Consider the following 15,608-nt stretch of genomic DNA (forward strand, 5'->3'; position numbering starts at 1 on the left):
ACTTTATTCTTATGAAATAGGACCAAATCTGTTAAGGGATTTTTATACCTATGTATCTTTGTGCTAAATCTATATGTTTTTATGCCTTAATATCCATAAATTTATGCTTATAACAGATATCTACTTAATATGGTGAATTTATACGTGCTAATTGTCTTTATTAGTCTCCAGAATATAGAGAATCATTTTCCATACCAAAAGAATTTTAAATGCCACATTCGCACAGATTTTACTCACAGAAGTAATTACAGTTTTTGTTTTCAGAAACTAATTCATTTCCAGAAATCATAAATTCTTAATCTTCAAAGACTGAGAGTAAACCAGTTAAAATAATCCTTGCCTACAGTTGGTAGATTTTATGATTATTTTGTACCAAAGTTCCAGTTCCAAATTTTTTTTACAGTGTATATAAACTGCCAGTTACTCCTTTCACCCTTTTGAAAACCCGAAAAGTATCTTCAGACACTCAAAAATCTTTCATCCTCATCTGAAACCAAGCCCCGAAAAAAAAGTCTTCCTATCAGTTAAAAACCAGCAATCCAATCCCAATTGAAATTCTTAATTATATTGATCGATTGTACGAAGTGCGGGCACTTGAACTACCTATCCCCAGCAGTTTAAGGCCTATAGGCCAACCGGTACCAACACAGTTTTTCCCACTCACTGCCACTCTCTTCTGCACACTCCGAAATAAATGATGAATAACCCCTTTTCTATTGTCTTCATTGTGCTTTAGTGATCACGAATCAATTTGTCTCTTCTTTAAGATATCAATAGATGCCTTAAATATCTTTCGTTCAATGTGCCATGGCAGGTTATAATTCAGGATACCAGTTTAGGTATTTGGTATATTAGCTATGTAGCACGCGTGCTTAAGGGAAATAGTCTCCATGCTCGGTGACTGACATTCAAATAAGACATGCTAGATAGTTTCATTTGTTGTGAAGCGGACACGGTATAGAGGGGAGTGGTGTAACTTCCAATTAAATTACAAGTTGTTGAGAAGAAGAGCACCTGATTCCAGACGGTAATATAGCACTGTGTGTAATCTAGTATGAAAAGGTGAGCAAATCAATTTACAGTAATTAACTTTAGATCTTCGCCTAAGAATGTCTCGTGAATTGAGGTCAGAGGGTGGACCTGGGTTTAAAAAAGAAGCCTTGGCTGCTACTAAATCTGTAATATCATTATATTTCATGTCTTTATGACTTGGAACATAATGGAATTAAATCTAAGTTCCTCTGGCCTGAAGGTTCAGAAGCTGTCTTCTTTTGTAGAATAAGTACTTATCATTCACAATACTATTAATTTTTTCCAGCAACAGTATTGCCAATTTGGAGTGAGAAAGGCAAAGGATATTCTCATATATAATGCTAAAATTTATAAAAATGTCTAGGACCAGGCGAAAGGCACTCAATTCAGCAGACAAAATGGAAAATCCTAATAGAAGGGGTAAATAAAGGATAAGGTCCGATGATAGAATACATACTCCTTCTCCAGCTCTCTCACCCTGGACAGATCCATCTAAATAGATAATCTTGTGATTAGGATACAACTTCAAAATCGGTTTAACCAAAATAGTCTTAAGCTCATAAGGTTTTTATTAATACGAAAAAGTTCTGCTTGACAAATAGGTGGACTCATTTCCCGAGGCAGATTGTCAGTAAAAGAGTACGCATAAGGGGAATACTGACTCCAATCGGGGACCTTCAGTTGAAACTGATTGCAAGATGAATGGCCATTAGTTGAAGCTAATTTCAAAGCAAATGTATGTTTATACACACCATCCTTGCTTCCATAAGCTTGAACTCGTGAGAAGTATTACTTCTTTTGACTGGATGCTCTTTCACTTAGGGAGACCAAAACTAGGCAATTATTTTAATTTAGACAAAGGAATATGCTTGTGCAAACCCAGAGCGATTCAAATAGCAGAATTTTGTAAGGATTCCAGGGTTTTAAATGCAGATGAGAGACAAATTCAGAAGAATTAGATACCGTATTCCAGATTAGAATGGACATATAATCTATTAAAATCCAAGATAACTTTAGGGTGGCATCCCCATTTACTTTCAGAAAGTCTTTTTAAAACGCAAAGTCTCTGAGTGATCATGGCTTTCAATGAATCGTGCATGCCAAAACATTTTAGAATCTATCCATGGCCAAGTAGCTTCACTGCGTTGCAACATGGGATATGACTACAGAAAGTTTGAAGTGGATAAGGGAGGATCTCTTGATCAATTAGCAATTATGATGGCTTTGGTTTTAGTAATTGAAATTGGAAAAACAAAAGCTGAAAAAAATCTCCGAACAAATTTTAAATTATGTTGAATAAAGCTTTGGAGAAGTACAATATCGCCATATACTTTATAAAAAATGTTAAATTTAGACGATATTTTTTATTAGTATAAAATGTGCAAAGAAGATGACCCGAAAAAAAAAACACAACGTTAATGGTCTTTTAAAATTCCTTCGGGTGAATACACCAAAAATTTAAACCTTAAGAGGGGGCTTCAGGATTATTGAAATGCCTTTCTTGGGCTTGGCCAGATATTGGTTGAGAACCACTGGTCTTAAGCCAAACATTTTATACCACTGAAGACTTTTTTCGTTTTAACTGAAACCTTATGTAAGTTATTTTGAAAATTTTGAGCGGTATGTCCTGATATATTTGAGGTTACAATTATTTTATCAGAGGAAGGCATTTTTAAAGTCCAGTTTGAGAATTCTTGTAAAAATTCAATACATAATAGCAAATCGCTTTGGCGGAAGTTTCTTTCATTTTAACGTAAAGCTAATTAATTCTCACTAGCAAACGTTCTTCCAACATTAAATAAATTAGATAGTTTTTTTTACGAAACTATAGAAATAACACTCTATGCCGCAAAGCTACCCCAGGAAGACTTCTATCGTTTCTTGATAAAAAAAAAAACGAACAGTTCTTCCATTACAATCAGTTTGGTTTTCGCCCTAAAAACTCAATAGAAAATGCTTGCATGACCTTGCTGAAGTTTACTCACAAGGTGAAAGCATAATGATGAGGGTAGAATTCCAGCTGCAATTCTGTTGATGTTAGAAAAGGGTTTGACAACATATCCCATACTATCGTACTCTCCAAGATGGAACTTCTCCTCATGTGCAAACCTTTTTTGGGTTGTTTTGATAGTTCTTTCTTGCAAGAATTTTAGTATCAATACATAATGTAGTAGATATACCAGCTATAAAAGAAAACCATGTTTTCTCATATATAAAGAGCAAAGTGATCTTTAGCTTCTTTTCTAGATGCTACTGCATTTAACCAATGGCCGTAGAAGCTTTGAGGAGGCTCATTCGAAAGAGAACTGAAAGTTATAGTGCTATTTTTTGAAGCCAGAAGCTATTGAAGTGAAATCAGCCTCCTTCCAACCATTTTTGCCCTGCCCATTAGATATATCCAATAAAAATTTCCGATTGTCATTTTGTTCAGCATATTTGAAAGATCCAATAACGTATCCTTCGGAGATGACAAGGCCCTCACAGTTTAGGGTAGGGATGATAAACTATTTAAGTCGTTAACAGTTAATATACAGGATTTGTTACTGGGAAATAGAGATTAATTGGTCTTCGATCCCAAAAATGGCGAAGGATATTAAAGTAAAGCGTTCATAGAATGTTGAGGGGGAATATGTAACTAAATCAAAATATTTTATTTGCATGCAAGTTTTCAAACGAACACTTCAACAATATATCATGAATGGCTTAGGGCATTAAATAGAAATACTGAGGGTATATTAAACGAACCAAGAAACTGCGCAAACTACTGCTACAAGTGCTAAGGATATCAAAATTGAGCTTTCAGAGATTTCTAAGGAGAATATTGCACTACATCAAAACATACTAGGTGAATATAGGTCGTTAAATGAACGTATTAGAAATCACAGAAATCACTTAGAGTATTAAGTTAAAATTGTAGGCGCATATTGGTATATATTGAACTAGTGAAAAAGCAATATGTGTATACTATTGGTATTACTAAGGGTATTAAGGCGAAACTTTAGTGAAATATTGATATGTATTTCATGCTAAATGAACCCATTGAGTAAACACAGTTTGTCAAAATGACGTATCAGTAATATCTCAAAAATAACTTGCTTACAAGAATGGCTTACTGAAAGTTGAAACTTTCAGGAATTGGAAAGTAGTAGTGGATGTTCAACTGACCAAGAAGTACGACGTAAATACAACTATTACTACTCCAACTGTTTAAGGGTTATAAAAGATGAAACTTTCGGGGCATGTTTTAGTGGATGTTCCAGGACTATATAATAATTATAAGTTTATTAGCCATAGGCCATACATAGATTAACAAGGAAAGAGACACAATAAATACATATATAATATGAACACTATTTACATTCTTTTCATAGCTGGAGGGCTTTTCGAAGAAACCGTGTCGTATCCATAATATTTTCTTTCTGTTTGCTCTGTAATATATCCAGGAAACGTACCTCACACAGAAAACGCGGTCTTATATCGTCGTTTGTTGGACACTATTGGAGAAAATGGACGAAATCTTCATTTTTACATAAGGGACAACTGGACCTGCAATCCGGACTAGACCCACGCCATTCCGATTTCTTCAAATTACAACCCAAAGGTAAATTACTTGATCGTAGTTGAATCCAGTGTTTCAGTTCTGTTTTACCCAGACCAAACTAAGTGGTGGATCCAGGGGAGGTGCGAGGGGGCGCATGCCCCACCCCTAACGTAATTTAAAGTAGTGTACTTTACTTAATTAACGCAGGATTGCGTTAATTAAACTTGCTCCTAACGCAAGTTTATCGGCTCAACCTGTGTTGCCCCCCCCCCTAACAAAAATCGTGGATCCACCCCTACCTAACTTTAGATAAAATTCCTTCCCTAGGCTTTCCTTTACTTAACTGGAACCTCTTAGGCTATCTGACTGCTCTAGTTTAGCCTTCCATACCTATTGGTCCTGTTCCTTAATTCTCCCTTCAATTAGCTGCAACACTTTACGTTTCTCCATACAAGGTCCTCTCCAGTCTCCCCACAAAAGGGAAAGCCCTAAATCATCTAGAATTCTCTTCACCTTGGACGGCCAATTTCTCTTCTTCTTAGGTGATAGCAATTCTATGTATACCCCTCTCACTAACCTTGACTCCGGAAGTTGCACTATTTTCAACCAGTATCTAATTATCGAGATAAAACGGCTCTGGTACTTACTATGTAACCCCAAATACACTCTAAGGATATGTTCAGATGTATTTTTAACTTACCAACAAGCACTGTGTTTAATATCCGGTTCCGTATAAAATAGGGAGTCAAGCAGGGTTATATTTTATGCTCATTTATATGGATTGACTTTGTTTTGGAACCATGGCAAAGGCTACGAAAGAGTATTGACTCAAATGGGAAGGTACAACCATCGTCAATCTAGAATATGGAGATGATTTCAATTTTATAATTAAAATATAAGAAAATGCATTATTTTGTAGAAGTTTTGAGAGTTCCCAGTACAAGAAACTTCATTATTTTTCTCGGATGGTGCTAATTTTCTTCTACAAGGCACCATCTGCATTTCATCCACATTATTTGAAATATTAATTTCTTTGTTCTAGGACCGTGTCAAAGGTCATGTCGTTTTATCCTCATTTATTTTGAATATTGATTGACTGACCTATACTGATTGACCTGTCAGAGTTTTAGGACTCTGATAGGACCATGTCAAAGGCTCTGAAACAACATAGAATCAAAGTCGATGGAAAAAAATTTGCTCGACCTAGATTTTAGAGATGATTTCAAATTCTAAATAAAAAAGTAACAAAATGTAATATTTTTGGGAGGTTTTTATATATTGGGTGGAAGCAAAAGTTTGAAAATTATTGTAAGGATTACTAAGATGCTTAAACTAGAAATAAATGACCATAAAAGAGTGATGCTGGATGATGGACGATCAATGAAGTGGCTAGCTTTACCTGCCTAGGTAAGTAGAGATTAGTAAAGAGAGTAGATTCAATAAAGATATAAAAGTAGAATAGCCAAGGACAAGAGTGTTTTTCATAGTTAAAACAAGTTTGGAAGTATAGTAAGATAAGTCAATGAAGCAGGATGAGAAGCTAGTAATTTAAAAAAATCATTAAAAACAGTATTTAAGTCTACGAACCAGGATCAGAAGCTAGCAATTTAAAAAATTGTTAAAAAAAACAGCGTTGAAGTGAAGAAAAAACGCAGTCTGACTTATTCAGGATTCGTAACTAATATTTTGGCTTTTCCCTATGGTGGAGTTAGGGATAGGTCCTCATTTTGAATGCAGCCAAACAGAAGATTTTTGGCGATTAAATCATAAGTGTGAAAATATAAGGTACGACCTTTAGGCTTAGTGGTGACGACAAAAATTTGATGTGAATTTTTATCCGTCATGAAACCAATTATATAAATGATAAAGCTGTGCTATGTACGATGAAAGTGTTGCGGCGGCTAATGTAGAATTGATTTTAAGAGCTGGATTCGTATTGAATCAGGAGTCAAACGGGGCTAATTTTAACGTCATTTATATGGAGAATTTTGATTGACTTTGTTCTAGGAACCACGGCAAAGGCTCTGAAAGATAACTGAATGAAATGAGAAGGCACAATCTTCATTGCCTTAGGTTAAAGAGATGATTTCATTGTTGTAAATAAAAAATAAGTAGAATGAATAATTTTTGAAGGTTTTGAGAACCCTAACTACCAGACTTTTATTATTGTTCCCAGTTGAGTTGCACACGTTTCTCCTAAGACACCATATGCGTTTTATCCTCATTTACATGCTAAATATTGATGACTTCGTCGGAAGGACCATGGTAAAGTTTCTGTAAGAGCATAAAAACAGTTATGAAGACAAAACTTTCCTTGAACTAGATTACGGAAACGATTTCAACTGAGTTTACTGCTCCGTTGGGGACTTACCCAGGCAACTCTGTACGTCCTCAGTTGGTGGATAGGGGGACGCCCTACAGATATGTAGGGTACCTTTATAGGAAGCGCGGACCAGGGGTGAACCTTGTCCCTGTTGTCCATAATACAAACTGGGACACCCTCTCCTAGGGCGTCAAATGTAGGTGAACGAGGAAGAACTCCCCTCAAATGTACACCCAGCAGGGCCCACCAGCGTGCAGATACGTTCCATGAGTTACAAACCTCCTACTAGCAACAGGTTAGATTGGATGGTGACGCAGAACAACCTCGTGAGAGGATCTTCTACAGGAGTACAACTACAGTAAGGTGTAATATCCAGATCTATGGACAATAGCCTTTGAAAAGGTTGTCTCAACCCTGTCAGGGTACCTTGCCGTCAACTCAACTTTAACTTGAGGAATGGTGCCTGTCGAGACAATAATAGCCAACTAAATGACACAATGTTTGCACTGGATTTTGACTAATGGATAATTCTTCTGTACTTGGTCTGTTTGGTGGGAGTTTTCAGGCTGAATAACTTCTTCCTAGCTAATTTATCTACTATGGATTGCCCCCTCCCCACCGTCCCTTGTAGAAGCATAATGTTGTCAGTGAAGGATTTAGACTTATGTTCGTAGAAGAGCATCATCAAGTGCTGAAAACCATGTTGTTACAAAGAGGGCTCAGGATTGCACAAAGCCTCCATTCAACTGAAGGTCTGAGGGACTTCTTGCTGTCAGGTTCTAAGCCAGCTGAAGTGCTTCGGTCTAGACCTGAGAGGATGTGCTGATCCCTGTCCGTCACTGGTTCTGGCACCTTTGCTTTTCAAGGCCACAATAGCTTTAATGTTTTAAAGAATATGAAAATTACAATTTTGACTGTTATGACGTTCAAAATTACTATCGTATTAATATTTAGACTGAAGAATTCAGCCGCTTCAAACTGGATTTATTGGGAGTTTCAGAAACTCATATCCCAGGGAAGGAAACATGAAATTAGGTGACATAGAATTTATTTACTCAAGCAGGAAGGATGGGGTACAGAGACAGGGGATAGAGCTGATAATGAATAAGGAAGCTGATAAGTCCTGTTTAGGCTGGGAAGGTATTAATAATATAATTGTTATCGCTCATTTTATGACTAACAAATGCAGGGTATTAGCCGTTTGAGTATTTGCTCCCGTAGAACCAACTGACGGAGATAATAGAGACTCAGAGGAATTTTACTTATAGTTTCAGGAAAAAGTAAATAGGATTCCAGGTGCTATGTAAGAATATGATGCTATGCAAAGACGTATCCAGGGGAGGAGTTATCCGGTTTTAACACCCCCCCCCCCCCCCGAAGTTCTCGGTTCGGGATCAAATAGATAGCAAAACTGTATTTCAACTCTTATAAAAGTAACAAAAATGCATCTAAATAAATTTATCCACACAAAAACTTTGATAATTATTAATCTATTGCAGTCAATGTCTCATGCGTTGCGGAATTTGTAACTCTGAAACAGGGAACAGGAAACATAAAGGGGTTAAAAGTTACAAAACTGTTTGTTTTATCAGTTCAGTTTCCGACTTTGTTAAGTGAAGAGTGATTGGAAAAATGAGAAGGAAATGTGATATAACGTCGTTTTATGCACCCAAGCGAAAAATTATTAGCTATTTACAACGGTGACAATAGTGGGTCGTCTGCAGATTGCTCATCTGTCCCTGCTGGCTTAAATAACATGGAAGCGGTTGGTGACGCTCAGGTTGGACTTAGAGGAGACTAAACTTGATTCACATTCCAGTCCACTCGATACGGTCCACTTCAAAGCACACTATTACCCAATCTTATTCGGTTCCAGACGACACTGGACGGTTCATCCACAAATCTTCGTGACTCAACACAGCGTCCAAACATCGTCTGTTAAAAACTCCAGATATTGCACACACTTTTCCAATATCACAAGAAAGAAAGTTGAAATTTCAGTTGGGTTGGCTGATTCGTTTCAATTGGTTGTCCTATTCGCTATCTGAAGATGATGCTTTTTGTCAATTCTGTCTTCTTTTTTCTTCCCAAATAGCTGGCAAACGAAACCACCAGCGCTTAGGTAACTTTTTTTTTAGCAAATCCTTCAGGAACTGGAATGCTTCAATTGAATGCTACATAAGTCACCAGCAAACACAGCATAAAAAAAATACTTTAACCGCAGACAGCTTCATTTCTGTTGAGGGAAAAAGGCAGGGTAACATCATCACCTGGATAGACACAGCAAGGGCAGCTCAGTTTCAAGAAAAAGTACCAGAAGCTGAGACCAATTGTCAAAACCATAATATTTAGCGGAAGGCAACATCTTACTCTTTGGGGTACAAACGATTCCAGTCCTATTTCAGTCACGGATCCAGAAACGTCTCAAAACGATGGCAATTTCCAAGCTCTTTTGTGACTAAAGACAAGGTCTGGTGACGAAAGTCTTGTTTCTGCAGCAGAAATAGCACGTATGTTTCACCAACGGCTCAAAATGGTCTAATTGTGAAGAAATTCGTCAACGGGCCATCCTCAGGAAAGTAAACACAAGTCCTTGCTGACAAAACAGCGGTTGTTTCCAATATGGAGCAGCTATGTGTTTGTGTTCACTATACCTCTGCTGCAAATCTTCACAAGGATTTTCCTTGTTTTCCACATTATAGAGATTCCACATTTTTTGGAAAGCCTTGGCCTTAACCTCAACAAGACGACAGGCCAGGGTTTAATGGCACGGCCATCTAATAGGTGTTCAGGCCGTTATACGCCAACGTCATCCGAAGGCACTTTACGACCATTTTAGGGTTAATAGTCTCAACCTTGTCATTTCGTCTGTCTGCTCTATTCCAGCTTTTAAGCATTTCTTCGGAACCCTATACCAAATCCAAAATATCGTCGGTGCTTTGTCACACAGAACTCAAATGCGGAAAGAAAAGAACAACAAACTCTTGCCGGATTTCAGAAAAAAGAACCTGATTGAACTCTGTGAAACATATCGGGTCGAGCACCATGAATCAGTTATGCGTTTTCTTGAGCTCTACCAACCAATTCTGAGTTATCTTGAAGCTCTTGAGGAAAGCAGCAATGAATAAACGATTCAAAAGTGTCACAAATGCAGGAAGTCACCTGGCTGCCGCTTGTAGACACGTAAACACTGTTCTTTCTAGATCAATGACAATGGGACAGGATGCTGCTCCTACCTTCACTCCTGTTTTAGACAAAGCTTAGTCATTTGCAACTACTTAAGGGCTTGAGATGACTCACCTAAGAACAAGAGAAGGAAGGAACTCTCATCTTGATGATCTTGATCTTCTCACTCGCTGCAGAGCCTCTCTGTTTATTCTTTTTCTAGACCACTTCATATCGTAGCTGAAACAGCACTTTGAACTCCGACAGAGGAAGTTGTCTCATCTCAGCATTATTGTGCCTTCAAAGAGTGTATCTGTTGATCCCAAAACCACAAAATTGGAGTCTTTGCTTAAGTCATATGAAGATATTCTTCCCGAGCCAGAAGAAAGAGATTGAGCTTTGGCACAGTAACTGAAAAAAAGTGCTTATCACAAAAAGGCCATCTTATTCTGTATCTGCTCTTTACGAAGGCGACTCCACCTTCTTTCCAAATATTTCTCTTGTCTTGGCTGTCCTTGCAACGTTGTCTGCCAGTACTGCTACTCCAGAAAGAAGCTTCTCCACACTTTGAAGGCTGAAAACCTGGATGAGAAATTCCCGGACAAGAAAGGCTGAGTGGTTTAGCCCTGATCACCATCCATAGAGACACTGATGTGTGCCACAAAAAGGCCATAGACATTTCTGCAGGAAAGAAAAATCGTCTTTAAATTTAGTTTTTTAACCACTTAATTTACTTGACAAAAACTCTTGGTCGGCTCTGTAAATATATTTTGTAAATAAACACTTAAATACTTGGTTTGCTAAAACGACAATGTATTAGCTCCACGGTTTGATAAGAATTTAAGCCATGAAGCAGCTATAGATTATTTAAAAAACCAAGTTGGTGTATTTCTTAATGACCAAAAAAGGGTAACCACATACTCCATGAACGTCATCTGGAAACTCCATGAACTTAATCTGGAAACTGCCATAATTCCCATTACCTTGTTAGGGAAGATGAACTTTTAACTTTACATAACAATCAAGTGACCCTAAAATTGAAAATTACCAAACTACAAGAGGACTTAAAAAACACCACACTAGGGGATCAACTATTAAAGATCAGTAGCTCCAAAATTAAGTGCATAATATCCCGAAAGATTTTACAAATATCTACTTGTGTAGGGCTACAGATGAAGCTCTTGAGTTCGTGAATGTTTCAGTGACTTCCGGTTTGTTACATTAATTATCAGGTGATAATAAAACAAATGTAAAGAATAGCAAGGTTATTGAAAAATCATTTCCAGTCAATGATATAGTTATTATTTTTGAGCAAATTATGAAAGAGAAGGATAAAAGGAAAGGAGATATCTAAACAAACAGAAAAGAAAATGTGATCTGTAATCATTTTAATCGTGGTTTCTCAGAGTTTTAGTGCGTGGTTTCGTCATTTCATTTCGTGAATCTGTGCGTCTGATAAGTGTATTTTTGATCATGTTGATATTTGTTCTATTTTGTCTTGTATTGATAAGTCATGTAATATTGCTCATGTATCATCAGAGGTGGAGGGTAGTTTTATAGCCCAACCTTTTCAGGGCGACGTCGAAAGTATTCACGACCCCCTCCTTCCCTAGCTAGTGTTCCATTGGACTTTCAGCACTATCCCCCTGCATACCTGATGCAGAGCAGTATACTCCAGGAATCCATCCCTCAAAACAATCCTCCACCCTAGATACTTTCGTGTCTCCAATCAACCCAATCCAAGAAAACCGTTTATTCAATTCACTAAATCTCTCCTTACTGACTTTCCTCCTAAAATCCACTTCCTTTCAAATACGTTCCTCTCCGTGCGTCCAAGAAGTTACCGACTGGTTCTAAACGTAGAACACTTATTTGCTGATATAAACCCGACCCCTCCCCTCTCCGACATCCTCCACTATATTTCCCCCTCCCAACATCATCTGGCCTTACCAACCCAGCCCTTATAAAGAACACTTCCAATTCGACTTCTTCCCGGAAACTTCTTCGATTAGGAAACCTTTCCCCCATCCCTTGCACTTTATCCCCTCTAGCTACCTACCAGTGTGCTTTGGTTTGAGGTTCCCAAATGCAAAAATTATCCTGTAACAAATAGTCCACCCCAAAAATTATCCGCTCTCTTCCATAGCCCAATTAAAGCTTTTAAAGGTTTACTGTATACCCGTGAGTATTCAGATATGATATTTCCCCTCTTTAATAGAGAGCAATTTTACCCGTGCCTCTCTTAATTTACCCCCAACTTTAAAAAGTGAACCTCTTCCCCTCCACAGAGTGAACTGTGTCAAGGGTGGAGAGTTTCAGCCTTACGACAAATCTTCCTACATTACCCCGAACGATAATATTTCACTTTCAGGTGATGTTCTCCCAACTCCCAGAATTGACTTTGAAGCTTACACCCAGGGCCGTATCCAAGATTTGTTTTCGGGGGATGTTTTACGAAAGAATTGTTTTCAGGGGGGATACAAAAAAAACTTTAAAAACGCATCAACAATCTATTTGAATTAATTTTTGTTACGTTTTTACGAGTCGGACGAAATTCCTTCTTTTTTTGGGGGGGGGGGGGGAAAACCCCAAGCCCCCTTTGATATGGCCTTGCTTAAACGCCAACATTTTTCTCCTTACGAATGCCAAAAGTTTGAATTTTGATAAGTTAGTTGAGTTAGAAGCAACAGCAAAATTGAACCCTATTGATTGAATTGCAGATACTGAAGTCGAGGCAAAATTCCAGATCTCCTTAAAATGACTGGTTTTCAGGAAATATAAAGTTAATCCTGGTTGACAACCCAATTGGTAAAAAAAGAGTAGGGGCTATTATTGTCGTAAAGAATGGCTTATATCCTACCCTTATCCATGTACCAGGACAAGGTAAATCCAGATGATTTTATCGTAATCACCAAGTTATCGTTCATGGACAAGGGTAGGAGATAGGCAATTCTTTACGACAATAATAGCCCCTCCTCCTTTTTTTACCCAGTGGGTTGTCAACCATTCATAACTTTATATTTCCTTTATAATTTTATATTTCCAGTCGGTAACTTCTTGGACGCAAAAGACAAGAACAGATTTGAAAGGAAGTGGATTTTGGGAGGAAAGTCAGTAAGGGGGGATTTACTGAATTGAATAAATTATTTTTTTGGATTGGGTTGACTGGAGACACGCAAGTATCTAGGGTGGAGGATTGTTTTGAGGGATGGATTCCGGGAGTATACTGCTCTGCATCATGTATGCAGGGGGATAGTGCTGAAAGTCGAATGGAACATTAGCTAGGGAACGAGGGGGTCGTGAATACTTTCGACGTCACCCTGAAAAGGTTGGGCTATAAAACTACCCTCCACCCCTGATGATACATGAGCAATATTACATGACTTATCAATACAAGAAAAAACAGAACAAATATCAACATGATCAAAAATACACTTATCAGACACACAGATTCCCGAAATAAAATGATGAAACCACGCACTAAAACTCACAGAAACCACGATTAAAATAATTAAAGATCATATTTTCTTTTCTGTTTGTTTAGATATCTCATTTCCTTTTTACCTTCTCTTTCATAATTTGCTCAAAAATAATAACTATATCATCGTCTGGTAATGATTTTTCAATAGCCTTGCTATTCTTTACATTTGTTCTATTATCACCTGATAATTCATGTAACAAACCGGAAGTCACTGAACCATTCACAAATTCAAGAGCTTCATCCGTAGCCATACACAAGTGGATATTTGTGAATTCTTTCGGGACATTCTGCGCTTAATGCTGGAGCTACTGAACTTTAATAGTTGATCCCCTAGTGTAGTGTTTTTTAAGTCCTCTTGTAATTTGGTAATTTCCAATTTTAGGGTCACTTGATTGTTTTGTAGAGTTAAAATTTCATCTTCCATAACAAGGTAATGGGAATTATGGCAGTTTCCAGATTACGTTCATGGAGTTTCCAGATGACGTTCATGGAGTATGTGGTTACCCTTTTTTGGTCATTAAGAAATACACCAACTTGGTTTTTTAAATCATCTATAGCTGCTTCATGGCTTAAATTCTTCTCAAACCGTGGAGCTAATACATTGTCCTTTTAGAAAACCAAGTATTTAAGTATTATTTACAAAATATGTTTACAGAGCCGACCAAGAGTTTTTGTCAAGTAAATTAAGTGGCTAAAAAACTAAATTTAAAGACTATTTTTCTTTCCTGCAGAAATGTCTATGGCCTTTTTGTGGCACACATCAATGTCTCTATGGAAGGTGAGCAGGGCTAAACCACTCAATCTTTCTTGTCCTGTTGAAAATTCTTATCTAGGTTTTCAGCCTTCAAAGTGTAGAACAGCTCCGTTCTGGAGTAGTAGTTCTAGCAGACAACGTTGCAAGGACAGCTAAGACAAGAGAAATATTTGGAAGAAAGGTGGAGTTGCCTTCGTAAACAACAGATACAGAATAAGACGGTCTTTCTATGATAAGCACTTTCTCTTTTCAGTTACTGTGCTAAAGCTCAATCTCTTGCTTCTGGCTCGGGAAGAATATCATCATATGACTCAAGCAAAGACTCCAACTTCGTTGTTTTGGGATCAACAGATACAATCTTTGAAGGGACAATAATGCTGAGATGAGACAACAGATTATGGCGGAATTCAAAGTGCTGTTTCAGCTACGATATGAAGTGGTCTAGAAAAAGAATAAACAGAGAGGCTCTGCAGCGGGCGAGAAGATCAAGATCGTCAAAATGAGAGTTCCTTCCTTCTCTTGTTCTTAGGCGAGTCATCTCAAGCCCTTAAGTAGTTGCAAATGACTGAGCTTTGTCTAAAACAGGAGTGAAGGTAGGAGCAGCATCCTGTCGCATTGTCATTGTTCTAGAAAGAACAGTGTTTAAGTGTCTACAAGCGGCAGCCAAGCGACTTCCAGCATTTGTGACACTTTTGAAGACGTTTATGTGTTGCTGCTTTCCTCAAGAGCCTCAAGATAACGCAGAATTGGCTGATAGAGCTCAAGAAAACGCATTACTGATTTATGGTGCTCGACCCAATATGTTTCAAAGAGTTCAATCAGGTTCTTTTTTCGGGAATCCGGCAAGAGTTTGTTGATCTTATCTTTCCGCTTTTGGGTTCTGTGTGACATAGCACCAAAGATAATGCTGATTTGCTATAAGGTTCCAAAGAAATGCTTAAAAGCTGGAATAGAGCAGACAGACGAAATGACAAGGTTGAGACTATGTGCGCTACATTAGTCGTAAAGTGCCTGCGGATGCTGTTGGCGTATAACGGCCTGAACACCTATTAGATGTTAGCGCCATCAAACCCTGCCCTACCGTCTTGTTGAGGTTAAGGCCAAGGCTTTCCAAAAAATGTGGAATCGCTATAGTGAGACCTTGTCCAGATACACCCGTAACTGTGACAAAACAAGGAAAATCCTCATGAAGATTTCCAACAGAGGTAACTTCATTTGATGCCTAGTGTATGCTCTTTCATAATTCAAGAATCGCTTCTGGGGCTGGTTGCATCTTGAGCCCTTAAAGGGGCCCCAAATATATTTCCTTTTT

This window comes from Artemia sp. Qi Xiang Cuo, chromosome 10, assembly GCF_049724085.1.
Source record: "Artemia sp. Qi Xiang Cuo chromosome 10, ASM4972408v1, whole genome shotgun sequence".
NCBI classification, from domain to species: Eukaryota; Metazoa; Arthropoda; class Branchiopoda; order Anostraca; family Artemiidae; genus Artemia; species Artemia sp. Qi Xiang Cuo.